Source organism: Chiloscyllium punctatum, chromosome 18 (assembly GCF_047496795.1).
Source record: "Chiloscyllium punctatum isolate Juve2018m chromosome 18, sChiPun1.3, whole genome shotgun sequence".
Taxonomy (NCBI): domain Eukaryota; kingdom Metazoa; phylum Chordata; class Chondrichthyes; order Orectolobiformes; family Hemiscylliidae; genus Chiloscyllium; species Chiloscyllium punctatum.
Window position 1 is genome coordinate 101,671,879 of NC_092756.1, and position 19,548 is coordinate 101,691,426.

The 19,548-nt window shown below is 57.1% G+C and overlaps 1 protein-coding gene across 2 annotated transcripts in view; it reads right to left on the bottom strand.

Moving 5' to 3' along the window:
* Window positions 1-19,507, bottom strand: part of LOC140489440 (GTPase KRas-like) — a 43,927-nt gene extending 24,420 nt beyond the window's left edge. The window contains exon 1 of one of the 2 annotated variants that reach the window (XM_072589006.1): window positions 19,488-19,507. The gene's annotated coding sequence lies outside the window, so the exon portion shown is untranslated. Of the gene's footprint in view, window positions 1-18,861; window positions 19,044-19,487 lie in introns of those variants that run through there. The other variant, XM_072589005.1, reaches the window with a different exon arrangement.
* Between the last annotated feature and the right edge of the window lie 41 nt (window positions 19,508-19,548).

Here is a 19,548-nt window from a genome sequence, read left to right on the forward strand (position 1 = left end):
CGCCCCGTCGCGCACACACCCCCCGTCGCACACGCACACCCCCCCGTCGCGCACACACACTCCCCCGCGTCACACACACACTCCCCGCCCGTCGCACACACACACCCCACCGTCACACACACACACACCCCGCGTCACACACACACACCGACCGTCACACACACACCCCACCCGTCACACACACACACACCCCGCGTCACACACACCCCACCCGTCGCGCACACACACACACCCCCGTCACACACACACCCATCACCCCCGTCACACCCATCACCCCCCCGTCGCACACACACCCATCACCCCCCCGTCGCACACACCACACCCCCCGTCACACACACCCCACCCGTCGCGCACACACCCATCACCCCCGTCACACCCATCACCCCCCCGTCGCACACACACCCATCACCCCCCCGTCACACACACCACACCCCCCGTCACACACACACCCCCCGTCACACACACACCCATCACCCCCCCGTCGCACACACACACCCCCCATCACACACACACCCACCCCCGTCACACACACACCCACCCCCGCCCCCGTCACACACACACCCACCCCCGTCACACACACGCCCATCACCCCCCCGTCGCACACACACGCCCATCACCCCCCCGTCGCACACACACACCCACGTCACACACACCCCCACCCCCATCACACACACACCCACCCCCGGCCCCGTCGCGCACACACACATCCCCCGTCGCGCACACACACACACATCCCCCGTCGCACACACACACACACATCCCCCGTCGCGCACACACACACATCCCCCGTCGCGCACACACACACCCCGCGTCACACACACACACACACCCCGCGTCACACACACACACACACCCCGCGTCACACACACACACACACCCCGCGTCACACACACACACCCCCACCGTCACACACACCCCACCCGTCACGCACACACCCCACCCGTCGCACACACACCACCGTCGCACACACACACCCCACCGTCACACACACACCCCACCGTCACACACACACACCCCACCGTCACACACACACACCCCACACACCCTGCGTCACACACACCCCCACCGTCACACACACACACACCCCGCGTCACACACAACCCACCCCCCGTCACACACACCCCACCCCCCGTCACACACGCACACACCCCCGTCACACACCGTCGCACACACACCCATCACCCCCGTCACGCACACACCCACACCCGCCCCGTCGCGCACACACCCACCCCCGACGCGCACACACCCACCCCTGTCGCGCACACACCCACCCCCGTCGCGCACACACCCACCCCCGTCGCGCACACACCCCCTGTCGCACACACACACACACCACGTCACACACACACCACCGCGTTCCACACACACACCCCCCGCGTCACACACACCCCCACCGTCACACACACCCCCACCGTCACACACCCCCCCCATTGTCACACACACACACCCCGCGTCGCACACACACCCCCGTCGCACACACACACACACACCCCGTCACACACACACACACCCCCGTCACACACACACACCCCTGTCACACACACACACACACACCCCCGTCACACACACACACACACACACCCCCGTCACACACACACACACACACCCCCGTCACACACACACACACACACACCCCCGTCACACACACACACACACACCCCCGTCACACACACACACACACCCCCGTCACACACACACACACCCCCGTCACACACACACACACTCACCCCCGTCACACACGCACCCATCACCCCTCCATCGCACACACACCCATCACCCCGTCACACACACACACACCCCGTCGCGCACACACACACCCCGTCACACACACACCCCGTCACACACACACCCCGTCACACACACACCCAGTCACACACACACCCCCGTCACGCGCACGCACCCCGTCACACACACACACCCGTCATACACACACACACACACACACACCCCCGTCATACACACACACCCCCGTCACGCGCACACACCCCGTCACACACACACACACACACACCCGTCATACACACACACCCCCATCACCCCTCCGTCGCACACACACCCCACCGTCGCACACACACACCCCACCGTCACACACACACACCCCCGTCGCACACACACACCCCACCGTCACACACACACCCCCGTCGCACACACACCCATCACCCCCCGTCACACACACACACACACCCCGTCGCACACACCCCCGTCACACACACACCCCCGTCTCACACCCCGTCGCACACACACACCCATCACCCCCGTCACACACACCCCCCCCGTCACATACACACACATACACCCTCGTCACACCGCCCGTCACACACACACACCCCCCGTCACACACACACACCCCCGTCACACCCATCACCCCCCCGTCACACGCACCCCCCGTCACTCACACCCCTCCCCCGTCACACACACACCCCCGTCACACACACACCCATCACACCCCCGTCGCACACACACCCATCACCCCCCCCGTCGCACACACACCCATCACCCCCCCCCGGTCGCACACACACCCATCGCCCCCCCGGTCGCACACACACCCATAACCCCCCCGTCGCACACACACCCATAACCCCCCCGTCGCACACACACCCATAACCCCCCCGTCGCACACACACCCATAACCCGCCCCGTCGCACACACACCCATAACCCGCCCCGTCGCACACACACCCATCACCCCCCCGTCGCACACACACCCATCACCCCCCCCGTCGCACACACACCCATCACCCCCCCGTCGCACACACACCCATCACCCCCCCGTCGCGCACACGCACGCCCGTCACACACACACACCCCGTCATACACACACACACACCCCCGTCACACAACACCCCGTCACACACACACACACACACCCGTCGCACTCACCCCCCCGTCGCACACACACCCATCACCCCCCCTCCGTCGCACACACACCCATCACCCCCCCCGTCGCACACACACCCATCACCCCCCCGTCACACAACACCCATCACCCCCCCATCGCACACACACCCATCACCCCCCCCTCCGTCGCACACACACCCATCACCCCCCCCGTCGCACACACACCCATCACCCCCCCCGTCGCACACACACCCATCACCCCCCCCGTCGCGCACACACACACACACACCCACACCCTTCGCGCGCACACCCCCGTCGCGTGCACACACCCCCCCGTCGCGTGCACACACCCCTCCCGACGCGCGCACACACCCCCCCGTCACACAACACCCATCACCCCCCCGTCGCACACACACCCATCACCCCCCCGTCGCACACACACCCATCACCCCCCCCGTCGCACACACACCCATCACCCCCCCGTCGCACACACACCCATCACCCCCCCGTCGCACACACACCCAACCCCCCCGTCGCACACACATACCCCCGTCACACACACACACACACCCCGTCGCATATACACACACCCCGCATCGCACACACCCCGCGTCGCACACACACCCATCACCCCCCCGTCGCACACACACCCATCACCCCCCGTCGCACACACACCCATCACCCCCCCCGTCGCACACACACCCATCACCCCCCCCGTCGCACACACACCCATCACCCCCCCCGTCGCACACACACCCATCACCCCCCCCGTCGCACACACACCCATCACCCCCCCGTCGCACACACACCCATCACCCCCCCCGTCGCACACACACCCATCACCCCCCCCGTCGCACACACACCCATCACCCCCCCGTCGCACACACACCCATCACCCCCCCGTCGCACACACACCCATCACCCCTCCGTCGCACACACACCCATCACCCCCCCGTCGCACACACACCCATCACCCCCCCCGTCGCACACACACCCATCACCCCCCCGTCGCACACACACCCATCACCCCCCCGTCGCACACACACCCATCACCCCCCGTCGCACACACACCCATCACCCCCCCCGTCGCACACACACCCATCACCCCCCCGTCGCACACACACCCATCACCCCCCCGTCGCACACACACCCATCACCCCCCCCGTCGCACACACACCCATCACCCCCCCGTCGCACACACACCCATCACCCCCCCGTCGCACACACACCCATCACCCCCCCCGTCGCACACACACACACACACCCACATACACCCCCGTCACACACACACACACACACCCGTCGCACTCATCCCCCCATTGCACACACACCCATCACCCCTCCTCCGTCGCGCACACCCACCCCCCCATCGCGCGCACACACACCCGTCACACAACACCCATCACACACACACACCCATCACCCCCCCGTCGCACACACACCCATCACCCCCCGTCGCACACACACCCATCACCCCCCCCCGTCGCACACACACACCCCGTCACACACACACACACACACCCACATTCACCCCCGTCACACACACACACACACACCCGTCGCACTCACCCCCCCATTGCACACACACCCATCACCCCTCCTCCGTCGCGCACACCCACCCCCCCATCGCGCGCACACACACCCGTCACACAACACCCATCACCCCCCCCGTCACACACACACCCATCACCCCCCCCGTCACACACACACACCCATCACCCCCCCGTCGCACAAACACCCCATCACCCCCCCGTCGCACACACAACCATCACCCCCCCGTCGCACACACACCCATCAACCCCCCCGTCGCACACACACCCATCAACCCCCCCGTCGCACACCCACACACCCCCCGTCACACACCCACACACCCCCCGTCGCACACCCATCATCCCCCCGTCACACAAACACCCATCACCCCCCCGTCGCACAAACACCCATCACCCCCCCGTCGCACAAACACCCATCACCCCCCCGTCGCACAAACACCCATCACCCCCCCGTCGCACAAACACCCATCACCCCCCCGTCGCACAAACACCCATCACCCCACCCATCACCCCCCCGTCGCACAAACACCCATCACCCCCCCGTCGCACACACACCCATCAACCCCCCCGTCGCACACACACCCATCAACCCCCCCGTCACACACCCACACACCCCCCGTCACACACACATCACCCCCCCCGTCACACACCCATCACCCCCCCCGTCACACACCCATCACCCCCCCCGTCACACACACCCCCTGTCACACACCCACACCCCCTGTCGCACACCCATCACCCCCCCGTCGCGTGCGCACACAACCCCCGTCGCGTGCGCACACCATCTCACACACCGTCACACACACACCCCGTCGCGCGCACACACACACACACCCACCCCCGTCGCACACACACACCCATCACCCCCCCATCGCACACGCACACACCCGTCGCACACACACCCATCACCCCCCGTCGCACACACACACACACACCCCCGTCGCACACACACACCCATCACCCCCCCCATCGCACACGCACACCCATCACCCCCCGTCGCCCACACACACCCATCACCCCTCCCCGTCGCACACACACACACACACCCCCGTCGCACACACCCCCATCACCCCCCCGTCGCACACACCCCCATCACCCCTCCCCGTCGCACACACACACACACCCCCCGTCGCGCACACACACACACCCCCGTCGCGCGCACGCACACACACACCCCCGTCGCACACACACACCCCCGTCGCACACACACACCCATCACCCCCCCCATCGCACACGCACACCCATCACCCCCCCGTCGCACACACACCCATAACCCCCCCCGTCGCACACACACCCATAACCCCCCCGTCGCACACACACCCATAACCCGCCCCGTCGCACACACACCCATCACCCGCCCCGTCGCACACACACCCATCACCCGCCCCGTCGCACACACACCCATCACCCGCCCCGTCGCACACACACCCATCACCCCCCCCGTCGCACACACACCCATCACCCCCCCGTCGCACACACACCCATCACCCCCCCGTCGCACACACACCCATCACCCCCCCCGTCGCACACACACCCATCACCCCCCCCCGTCACACACACACCCATCACCCCCCCGTCGCGCACACGCACGCCCGTCACACACACACACCCCGTCATACACACACACACACCCCCGTCACACAACACCCCGTCACACACACACACACACCCGTCGCACTCACCCCCCCGTCGCACACACATCCATCACCCCCCCTCCGTCGCACACACACCCATCACCCCCCCAGTCGCACACACACCCATCACCCCCCCGTCGCGCACACACACACCCCGTCACACACACCCACACCCTTCGCGCGCACACCCCCGTCGCGCGCACACACCCCCCCCGAAGCGCGCACACCCCCCCCCGTCACACAACACCCATCACCCCCCCATCGCACACACACCCATCACCCCCCCTCCATCGCACACACACCCATCACCCCCCCCGTCGCGCACACACCCATCACCCCCCCCGTCGCGCACACACACCCACACCCTTCGCGCGCACACCCCCGTCGCGCGCACACACCCCCCCGTCGCGCGCACACACCCCTCCCGAAGCGTGCACACACCCCCCCGTCACACAACACCCATCACCCCCCCGTCGCACACACACCCATCACCCCCCCCGTCGCACACACACCCAACCCCCCCGTCGCACACACATACCCCCGTCACACACACACACACACCCCGTCGCATATACACACACCCCGCATCGCACACACCCCGCGTCGCACACACACCCATCACCCCCCGTCGCACACACACCCATCACCCCCCCCGTCGCACACACACCCATCACCCCCCCCGTCGCACACACACCCATCACCCCCCCGTCGCACACACACCCATCACCCCCCCGTCGCACACACACCCATCACCCCCCCGTCGCACACACACCCATCACCCCCCCGTCGCACAAACACCCATCACCCCCCCGTCGCACAAACACCCATCACCCCCCCGTCGCACAAACACCCATCACCCCACCCATCACCCCCCCGTCGCACAAACACCCATCACCCCCCCGTCGCACACACACCCATCACCCCCCCCGTCGCACACACACCCATCACCCCCCCGTCGCACAAACACCCATCACCCCCCCCGTCACACACACACCCATCACCCCCCCGTCGCACACACACCCATCACCCCCCCGTCGCACACACACCCATCACCCCCCCGTCGCACACACACCCATCAACCCCCCGTCGCACACACACCCATCAACCCCCCGTCGCACACACACCCATCACCCCCCCGTCGCACACACACCCATCACCCCCCCGTCGCACACACACCCATCACCCCCCCGTCGCACACACACCCATCACCCCCCCGTCACACAAACACCCATCACCCCCCCGTCGCACAAACACCCATCACCCCCCCGTCGCACAAACACCCATCACCCCACCCATCACCCCCCCGTCGCACAAACACCCATCACCCCCCCGTCGCACACACACCCATCAACCCCCCCGTCGCACACACACCCATCAACCCCCCCGTCACACACCCACACACCCCCCGTCACACACCCACACCCCCTGTCGCACACCCATCACCCCCCCGTCGCGTGCGCACACCATCTCACACACCGTCACACACACACACCCCGTCGCGCGCACACACACACCGTCACACACACCCCCCGTCGCGCGCACACACACACACCCACCCCCGTCGCACACACACACCCATCACCCCCCCATCGCACACGCACACACCCCTGTCGCACACACACCCATCACCCCCCGTCGCACACACACACACACCCCCGTCGCACACACACACCCATCACCCCCCCATCGCACACGCACACCCATCACCCCCCGTCGCCCACACACACACACACCCCCGTCGCACACACCCCCATCACCCCTCCCCGTCGCACACACCCCCATCACCCCCCCGTCGCACACACACCCATCACCCCTCCCCGTCGCACACACACACACACCCCCCGTCGCGCGCACACACACACACACCCCCCGTCGCACACACACACCCCCGTCGCACACACACACCCATCACCCCCCCCATCGCACACGCACACCCATCAACCCCCGTCGCACACACACCCATAACCCCCCCCGTCGCACACACACCCATAACCCCCCCCGTCGCACACACACCCATAACCCGCCCCGTCGCACACACACCCATAACCCGCCCCGTCGCACACACACCCATCACCCGCCCCGTCGCACACACAACCATAACCCCCCCCGTCGCACACACAACCATAACCCCCCCGTCGCACACACACCCATAACCCGCCCCGTCGCACACACACCCATAACCCGCCCCGTCGCACACACACCCATCACCCGCCCCGTCGCACACACACCCATCACCCCCCCGTCGCACACACACCCATCACCCCCCCCCGTCGCACACACACCCATCACCCCCCCCCCGTCGCACACACACCCATCACCCCCCCCCCGTCGCACACACACCCATCACCCCCCCCGTCGCACACACACCGATCACCCCCCCCCGTCGCACACACACCCATCACCCCCCCCGTCGCACACACACCCATCACCCCCCCGTCGCGCACACGCACGCCCGTCACACACACACACCCCGTCATACACACACACACACCCCCGTCACACAACACCCCGTCACACACACACACACACCCGTCGCACTCACCCCCCCGTCGCACACACACCCATCACCCCCCCTCCGTCGCACACACACCCATCACCCCCCCCGTCGCACACACACCCATCACCCCCCCCGTCGCGCACACACACACCCCGTCACACACACCCACACCCTTCGCGCGCACACCCCCGTCGCGCGCACACACCCCCCCCGACGCGCGCACACACCCCCCCGTCACACAACACCCATCACCCCCCCATCGCACACACACCCATCACCCCCCCCGTCGCGCACACACCCATCACCCCCCCCGTCGCGCACACACACACCCCGTCACACACACACACACACCCACACCCTTCGCGCGCACACCCCCGTCGCGCGCACACACCCCCCCCGTCGCGCGCACACACCCCTCCCGACGCGTGCACACACCCCCCCGTCACACAACACCCATCACCCCCCCGTCGCACACACACCCATCACCCCCCCGTCGCACACACACCCAACCCCCCCGTCGCACACACATACCCCCGTCACACACACACACACACCCCGTCGCATATACACACACCCCGCATCGCACACACACCCATCACCCCCCGTCGCACACACACCCATCACCCCCCCGTCGCACACACACCCATCACCCCCCCGTCGCACACACACCCATCACCCCCCCCGTCGCACACACACCCATCAACCCCCGTCGCACACACACCCATCAACCCCCCGTCGCACACACACCCATCAACCCCCCGTCGCACACACACCCATCAACCCCCCCCGTCGCACACACACCCAACAACCCCCCCGTCGCACACACACCCATCAACCCCCCCGTCGCACACACACCCATCACCCCCCCCGTCGCACACACACCCATCACCCCCCCGTCGCACACACACCCATCACCCCCCCGTCGCACACACACCCATCACCCTCCCCGTCGCACACACACCCATCACCCTCCCCGTTGCACACACACCCATCACCCCCCCGTCGCACACACACCCATCACCCCCCCGTCGCACACACACCCATCACCCCCCCGTCGCACACACACCCATCACCCCCCGTCACACACACACACCCCGTCACACACACACACACACACCCACATACACCCCCTTCACACACACACACACACACACCCGTCGCACTCACCCCCCCATCGCACACACACCCATCACCCCTCCTCCGTCGCGCACACCCACCCCCCCATCGCGCGCACACACACCCGTCGCACAAACACCCATCACCCCCCCCGTCGCACAAACACCCATCACCCCCCCGTCGCACAAACACCCATCACCCCCCCGTCGCACACACACCCATCACCCCCCCGTCGCACACACACCCATCACCCCCCCGTCGCACACACACCCATCACCCCCCCGTCGCACACACCCCCATCAACCCCCCCGTCGCACACACACCCATCAACCCCCCCGTCACACACCCACACACCCCCCGTCACACACCCACACACCCCCCGTCACACACCCATCACCCCCCCCCGTCGCACAAACACCCATCACCCCCCCGTCGCACAAACACCCATCACCCCCCCGTCGCACAAACACCCATCACCCCCCCGTCGCACAAACACCCATCACCCCCCCGTCGCACAAACACCCATCACCCCCCCGTCGCACACACACCCATCAACCCCCCCGTCGCACACACACCCATCAACCCCCCCGTCACACACCCACACACCCCCCGTCACACACCCACACCCCCCCCGTCACACACCCATCACCCCCCCGTCACACACCCATCACCCCCCCCGTCACACACACCCCCTGTCACACACCCACACCCCCTGTCGCACACACCCCCCGTCACACACCCATCACCCCCCCGTCGCGTGCGCACACCATCTCACACACCGTCACACACACCCCCCGTCGCGCGCACACACACACACACCCACCCCCGTCGCACACACACACCCATCACCCCCCGTCGCACACACAAACACACACCCCCGTCGCGCACACAAACACACACCCCCGTCGCACACAAACACACACCCCCGTCGCACACACACACCCCCGTCGCACACACACACCCATCACCCCCCCCATCGCACACGCACACCCATCACCCCCCGTCGCCCACACACACCCATCACCCCTCCCCGTCGCACACACACACACACACCCCCCGTCGCACACACCCCCATCACCCCCCCGTCGCACACACCCCCATCACCCCTCCCCGTCGCACACACACACACACCCCCGTCGCACACACACCCATCACCCCCCGTCGCGCACACACACACACCCCCGTCGCGCACACACACACACACCCCCGTCGCACACACACACCCCCGTCGCACACACACACCCCCGTCGCACACACACCCATCACCCCCCGTCGCGCACACACACACACCCCCGTCGCGCACACACACACACACCCCCGTCGCACACACACACACACACCCCCGTCGCACACACACACACACACCCCCGTCGCACACACACACACCCCCGTCGCACACACACCCATCACCCCCCGTCGCACACACACACCCCCGTCGCGCGCGCACACACACCCCCGTCGCACACACACACACCCCCGTCGCACACACACCCATCACCCCCCGTCGCACACGCACACACACCCCCGTCGCGCGCGCACACACACCCCCGTCGCACACACACACACCCCCACCCCCGTCGCACACACACACACCCCCACCCCCGTCGCGCGCGCGCACACACCCCCGTCGCACACACACACACCCCCACCCCCGTCGCGCGCGCACACACACACCCACCCCCGTCGCGCGCGCACACACACCCCCGTCGCACACACACACACACACCCACCCCCGTCGCGCGCACACACACACACCCCCGTCGCGCGCGCACACCCCCCCCGTCGCGCGCACACACACACCCCCACCCCCGTCGCGCGCGCACACACACACACACCCCCGTCGCGCGCGCACACACACACCCCCGTCGCGCGCGCACACACCCCCGTCGCACACACACACACCCCCACCCCCGTCGCGCGCGCACACACCCCCGTCGCACACACACACACCCCCACCCCCGTCGCGCGCGCACACACACACCCCCCGTCGCGCGCGCACACACCCCCGTCGCGCACACACACACACACACCCCCGTCGCGCGCGCACACACCCCCGTCGCGCACACACACACACACACCCCCGTCGCGCACACACACACACACACCCCCGTCGCACACACACACACACACACACCCCCGTCGCGCGCGCACACACCCCCGTCGCACACACACACACCCCCGTCGCGCGCGCACACACCCCCGTCGCGCGCACACACCCACCCCTGTCGCGCGCACACACACCCCCGTCGCGCGCACACACACCCCCGTCGCGCGCACACACCCCCCCGTCGCACACACACACACCCCCACCCCCCGTCGCACACACACACACCCCCACCCCCCGTCGCACACACACACACCCCCACCCCCCGTCGCGCGCACACACTCACACACTCATCCATCGATACCACTGTGTCTGCTGCCTATTAACTAACCAATCCCCGACCCATACTGATTACCCCCAACAACATCTGATCGTCTGTAACTTTTTATATGGCACTTATTTCACTTTTCCTCAAAGCCAAGTCCAACAAATTAGTTTAATAGGATTTTCCCTTTACTAAAACTGATTGATTCTGAAAATCTTAATGCAGAATGAAAAAGCAGTCTGCTGTAACCCCTTAATAAATTGATTCCAGCATTTTTCCTGGGACACATGCTTGGCTCACTGGCCAGGAGTCTCCTAGTTTTCTTGACTACAGGAGTCACAGTCAATATTTTCCAATCTGAAAGGACTTTTTAGAATCTAGAATAAATAAATTACGATGAGTCTTCATCAACACAGAATCAGAGCTTTTTCATTCAGTCTCATTGTGCCATCTCCAAACCCAAAACTCTTTATTTCATGGTACTGAAATACATGGATGAGGACTAAACATGCACAATGCAAATCCCCAAGGTTAAGTTACCAGGAATAAAAAAATTCAAGTCTAACAAAAAGTTGGAAGTGCGCAGAAGCTTGTAACTCAATCTTAAAATTTATAAAGAATGCAAACTGTTCAAATTTCACTTTCACAGTCTATAATGAGATGTTCATTGTGAATTAGACCTTTGTAGCATCTCATGTGCATTTTATATTCTAAACAAAGATTAGTACCCAGGTAGGACTGTGCAACTTGAAATAAGCTCCATCAGGAATTACTGTCCATTTCTCAAGCAACATCCAACTTACTGCAAACATGAAATGTGACTGTTTTCCTCCGTTCACATACATTGGGGAATCAAAGAGCAGATTCTAAATTAATTAAGATGGTTCCAGAGACACCTGCTTGATAACTGAGCAAATCCCAGCAGGAACAGCTTTCATTGTCATTCCTCAAATCAAAAGAAATTCTTTGCAATTGTTCTTGTATCTAACCACATCCTCCCTAATAATTACAGGCTAGAACCTCAGGCGTCTGCTAATTATATTGTCCTAATTAACTGGCCAGCAGCAATTAATCAATCCTTCACTTCCCAGATTTTCTTTCTACTATTCTTCAGCCAGTTTCTTTTGTTAGTACAAACCCTCATGAGGTATCTCAAGTGCCTTTTCTCCAGATGCTGAAGCTTATATGTCCTGATGAGTCCCAACGGGACACAGTTAAGTTTGATGGTATCTTCATTTAGCAGGAATAAAGAATTTACAAATTTGGCAAGGAGTGAAATCTTATCTGATTCCTCCTCCTCCTCCCCCTTCAATCTTAAACCAAGATCCCCACATTTCTCATTTTAAATAATACTTCTTCTTTATGTTAAAGACAGCAAAGTACACTTGGTAAAAGAGAATGGCTTATTGATTTAAATCAGTTAAAGTCAGAGATTTTATTTCTGTAGATTTTTCATACATCATGCTATCTTGGGCCAGGAGGCCTGAGTTCAAGTTCCACTTGTTCCAGAGAGGTGTCCTAGCACATCTGAACAATTAATAAAAGCTTATTATTTTTACATGATACCATCTCCCGTGACCTAAAGTAGAACCATCATGATTCTGTTGCTAAAACAGCTTCTAAGAAACTTGGTTCCTCTGCCATGTGAATTACATCTCTTCCACAACAACTCAATCTTTAAGAGGTTAAATCCACCGAAATCTGCTTCCATGGTGGGAGTACTCCTCACATACTCTCAGTGTCTCAGATCAGAGAAATGCTCACATCTATTCTCTCAATATTTCCTGCTAGTCCTTCATTCTGTCAATATTACCTCTGCTATTAATCCAAAATGCAGTAGCATTCAAGAGATAATGATTATCTCCACATTTTTATTGAGCTTGAAGCTCCTGCCGCTGTTTCCTAACCTGCCTCCCTGTATTGAAATGAAATTTCATTGTTCTCCCTCCTACTTTTATCCACTCTCCCAGCATTGCAGCACTCTCCCAACATTGCAGCACTCAAATTTCCTAGTCTTACCATTCAGTTACTGAGCTTTGAACACTTTATGATTTTAAAATCAGTTTCTTCGTTTACTCTTGTTTTGCATAAAGGGCCCTAAGTCAACACCAAGTTTTTCAAATATTTCACAAAGCATTGCAGTATTCCAGACAATCCAAGATATAGCATAAAGCAATCCTGTAGTAGCCACATTCTGTGCTGACACTACTGTTAATATTCAGTGTTTACAAGAATGGCAAAACAAAACTTTTCATAAACCATATTTTACCCAAATGCAAACTTGACCATTCTATCTGGTAAATCATATTTAAAAATGCAGTCTTAATCTTTCTAAAAAGAGCTTAAGTTAGAAGTATTACCAGCAGTTCCAGATGGCCCCAGCAGAATTGGTACTGTGCAATAGAGATTCAGATCGCGCTGCCTAATACTCAATCATTTGTGTATGAGCTTAAGAGAAGCCGCCTCACAAGAAGCCAGAGCTACTAACAAAAGAGACACTGGGAGAAGTCAACCTGAAACATTTATTCTGTTTGTTGTCTTTCCACAGATAACACCCAGTTTGCTGACTATTTCAGATGGCCACCATCTGCAAATATACTGATTTGTGTAACAGTTAACAATCAAGCTAGGTTAAAAATCAGGAAACACATTTCACGTAAATCAAATGGAAATCTCAAAATACTGTCCTCTGTGAAGTGCTGTTCAGGCAAGAGTGACTGTTCTTGATACCAAGGCTGCACTTGACTATGTATGGCATTAAGGAACCCAAAAGAAACTGGGGTCAATGGGAATCAGAGAGAAAACTCTCCAATGGTTGGAGTCATACCTGGCACATGCAGAAAGATGGTTGTGGTTGTTGCAGGTCAATCATCTCGGCTCCCGGGTGTCTCTACAGGAGTTTCTCGGGGTAGTGTCCTTAGCCCAACCATCTTCAGTTGCTTCAGTGACCTTTCTTCCGTTATAAGGGCCGAGGTGGGGATGTTCAAACGTGACTACACAATGTTCAGCACCATTTGCAAATCCCCAGATACTGAAGTAGTACATGACCAAATGTAGCGAGACTTGGGACAATATTGAGGCTTAGGCTGACCAAATGATTAGTTAAATTCAGGCCACACAATTGCAAAGCTATTTCCAACAAGTCAGAATCTAACCATTGCTTTTCAAGTTCAAAGGTATTACCATTTCTGAATGCCCCACGATCAACATAATTGATACATGGGTTATCATTGACCAAAGATGAAGCCGGACTAACCATATAAATACAGTGGCAACAATAGCAGGTCAGAAGCTGGGAATTCTGCCACAATTTACAAGAACAGCCTTGTTCAGGAGGCTAATTCACCTCCTTATTCCCCAAATCCTGTCCACCATCTAGAACGCACATGTCAGGAACTTCCAGTTGCTTCAATAACACACGAGAAGCTTGACACCATCCAGGACAAAGCAGCCCCCACTTGATTGGCACCACATCCACAAACATTCACTCCCTCCACCACTGACACTCAGCAGCTGCGGTTTATAACATTAACAAGATGCACTGGAGGAATTCACCAAGGCTTCTTAAACAGTATGCTCCAAACCCACAACCACCATCGCCTAGAAGGACAAGAGCAGCAGACAAATGAGAACACCATCACCTGCAAGCTCCCTCCCAAGCTCTTCACTATCTCAACTTTGAAGTATACTGCTGTTCCTTCAATGTCACTGGGTCAAAAACCTTGAACTCTCTCCCTAACTGTATGAAAACTGACATGAAAACAGACCCATTAGTCCATGCTGACCTTAATCCCAAACTTAATGAATCCCACTTACCTGCACTTGGCCCATATCCCTCCAAACATTTCCTATTCATGTACTTATCTAAATGAAATTTAAATGTTGGAACTGTTTTCACAGTCATCACTTCTTCTGGAATTTCGTTCCACACACACAAACCATCCAGTGAAAGTATTGCCCCCATGTCTTTTTTTAAAAATCTCTCTCCTTTCACCATAAAAATATGCCCAGGTCTTTAAGTCCCCCAGCCTAAGGAAAAAAAACACCTATAATTCATCTTAACAATACCCCTCATGATTTTATAAACCTCTATAAAGGTCACCTCTCAATCTACTATGCTCCAGTGAAAACAGTCCCATCCTATCCAGCCTCTCATTATAACTCAAACCCTCCATGCCCAGCAACATCCTGGTAAATCTTTTCTGAACCCTCTCCATCTCAATAATATCCTTCCTATAACAGGGAGACCAGAACTAGACACAGTACTCTAGAAGAGGCCTCACTAATGTCCTGTACAACCCAAGTTCTAACTTCTATACTCAAAGGTCTCAACAATGAAGACAAATGTGCTAAACACCTTCCTAACCACCTTATCTATACACAATATAAACTTCAAAAGAATTATGTATTTGAACTCTTCAAGAAGGAAATTACCACCACATTCTCAAGGAGCAGCTAGGGATAGGCCCAGCCAATGATGCTAACAGGCCACACAAAATGAATAAGAATAAATATAAACAAAAATTGCAGAGTTTTGAGATTCAGAGGGACCTGGGGTGTCCACATCAATGAATTGTAAAAGGTTAGAATGCAGGTACAGGAACTATTTGGGAAAGCTATTAGAACGGTATCATTTGTCATTAATGGTATCATTTTGCCTGCAAAAAAGACCCTAAACTTCCAGCTGCCTGCCACTTCAACACCCCACCTTGTTCCCTGGCCAACATCTCTGTCTCAGACTTGCTGCAGTGCTCCAGCGAAGCTCAGCGCAAGCTGGTAAAACCGCACCTCATCATCCACTTGGGGACCCTGCAGCCTTCTAGACTCAATATCAAATTCAATAACTTGAGGAGTTGAGCTCTCCCATGTCCCTTGGAGTTGCAGCTCCCACACATCAGACCTTGTTGTCACTTAGTTTGCTATTACATGCAACCCATTGCTAGCCATTAACAGTCCCCAATGACAGCTATTCATCCACACCTTTGTTTGTCTAGCTGTTCTTTGTCTTTGGGCTCCATCCTCACCTATCCTCACCTCCACCCTCTCTTCTGCATTTAAACCAACAATTTTCCTAGCCACCATCAGTTATGAGGAAGGGTCACTTGACCTGAAACATTAACTCTGATTTCTCTCCACAGATGATGCCAGATCTGCTGAGCTTTTCCAGCAATTTTGGTTTTTACTTTTAAACTAGGGGTCACTGTTTAAAAATAAGGGGTTGCCCAAGTAAAACAAATTTATTTCCCCCCCACAGGTTCATTCACATGAAGGTTTGTAACTCTCTTCCTGAAACAAATGGTGTAAAGAGAGTCCTTGAATATGTTTAAACACAGAGGTAGATATATTCTTAAGTAAAGGGGTGAATGGTTACCAGGGTAAGCAGAAATGTGAGGATTTAAGGTTTCAATCAGATCAGCCATGATCTTGTTAAATGCTGAAGCAGGCTCAAGGGGCTGAATGGCCTACTTTTAATTTATTTTTGAATAATTAGCTGAGTACAAGACAGTTGTAAGTTTGTATCACTAAATCTACATATTTCACAACAAGCAAACCACAAAATAAATTACAAAATCTTTCCAGTCATTCTGGGTTCTGAATACAACAAACTTTAGAAATTCTGACATCTCACCTCTAAGTGCACTTAGGTGTCAGGGTATCAGCCAGTATGCTGTAAATTTAATACAACATTCAGATCAAGTTAATATTTCCAGTCAATGTATCCATTATGTAGGTTCACAGCCAAGCCTTGTTGTGATAAACATCATACAGCTAAGACTGCACACAACAAATAATGCATCTTTGTCAATGACCTTTCATTAGAACTGGGAGCTGAATTCAGTGTCTTTTGCCAGTACACAGAGGAGGTTATTGCAGAGAACTAAAGGATAAGGGCAATGATGGGGTGAAAGGCCAGGCTTACTAAATGATGAAAGGAATAATGTCTGGAAGGTAAAAGGTTCTCATGAGGGTCATCACTGATTTAAACTTCAGTAATGTCGCCTGACTCTCCCCAAGAGGCTCTCAGGCAGGCCTCTACACTCCACCACAAGACTCTGTGGTGAGTCTCCCTAACTCTGAACCAGGAGGTTCACGTTGAAATTCCACTTTTCCAGAGATGCATAGTAACATCTCTGAACAGGTTGATTAGAAAACATCTGAACTAATCCCCAGCAATCTTCCACCCTCCATAAACCAAAAGTTACCCAAAACGCTCCACATCTTTTTAATCAAATTCCATCTGCTTCTTTCATTTGCCCATTATCCCTGTCTTCACTATTAATTTAAAAATTGAGATTTGGAACTATCATTTCTGTTTTCAAATTGTCTTTATCCCAGCAGTATCCTCCAGTCCTATGCCAACTCCTCTATATCTTGCCACTAATAAACCCAGTTTTTAATGGTTCCCTAGCCTTCAACTGTTTAGGTTTAATCTCTGTCAGTACCTCCTCACCTCTCCACTCCTTTAAAGAGCTCCTCTTGCATGAAGATGTTAATTACCAGTCTCATTTTATGCTTCAGTATCAAATTCCTTGTTCACCTGAAGCACCAATGTGATTTTTTACACCCTGAACAGCAAATGCAGTATGTAACTTATAAATAAGTCACTACAAACTGAAAAAGTTATTTGGATTTACAATCCTTGGAGGCTGGTTAAACTGAGACAATGGCACAACAAAGTGGCTCTCTTTCCCTTGCTGTAAATGACAGACAATAACACACCTCCACTTACTGGATCCTCCCAGTTGAAGATACTTAACGGAGACAAACGCACTATAAAGACAAAACGAAAACCTGAAATAGAGAAATTGCAGCAAGAACCTAAATGGTCCCCGGGGTCAGGGTGTATGGAACACTCACCATATGAAATAGCAGGAGGAAAAAGTCCTCGTCCCTTTTCCTACTTCTCAATCGCAAAGAGTTTTCTTTAAAATTTAAGAAACTTTAAGGAACTGGATTTTTTTGGAATCAGACTGATCCAGGTTTGTCTGGAAGCGGAAGGGCCCAAGTTACTTTGTTGTCAATTTCAGCCCAGCCACAATGTAACAATTTCCAGCGGAAATCCCGGCCGAATATTGATAGACAGTTCAACAGATCAATAGAGACACAAAAATCTACAATATGGACCAATCATTTTACACTGGGGGTGGGACCTGGCAGGGACCGATTGAAAGATCGTCTTCAGGAAATGCCTGAGAAATATTCCACAAAGATGGGTGTGCATTATGACCTTTCCTTGTTTCACTTAATTTAACTGTAACCAAATACAACCATGATGCTACTTGACAAGATAACCAGAAGTTCAGGCAGATCGACACGAAAAAGCTGACAAGATATCCCAAATTTCTCTATTTGAGTTTAAATCCATCAATATGGAAATTAAAATAACGAAAGAATTGGAAAAATGAGCATTTTTTTTGTAAAATTCCATTGAGTGTGCTGATCCTGAGGTGGGGAACTTGGTGTCTTTAGCCAATTTGGGTTACCTGTGACTTCAGATCCACACCAATACGGCTCCCCTTCAAGCTGCAACACGGTTGAAAAGGA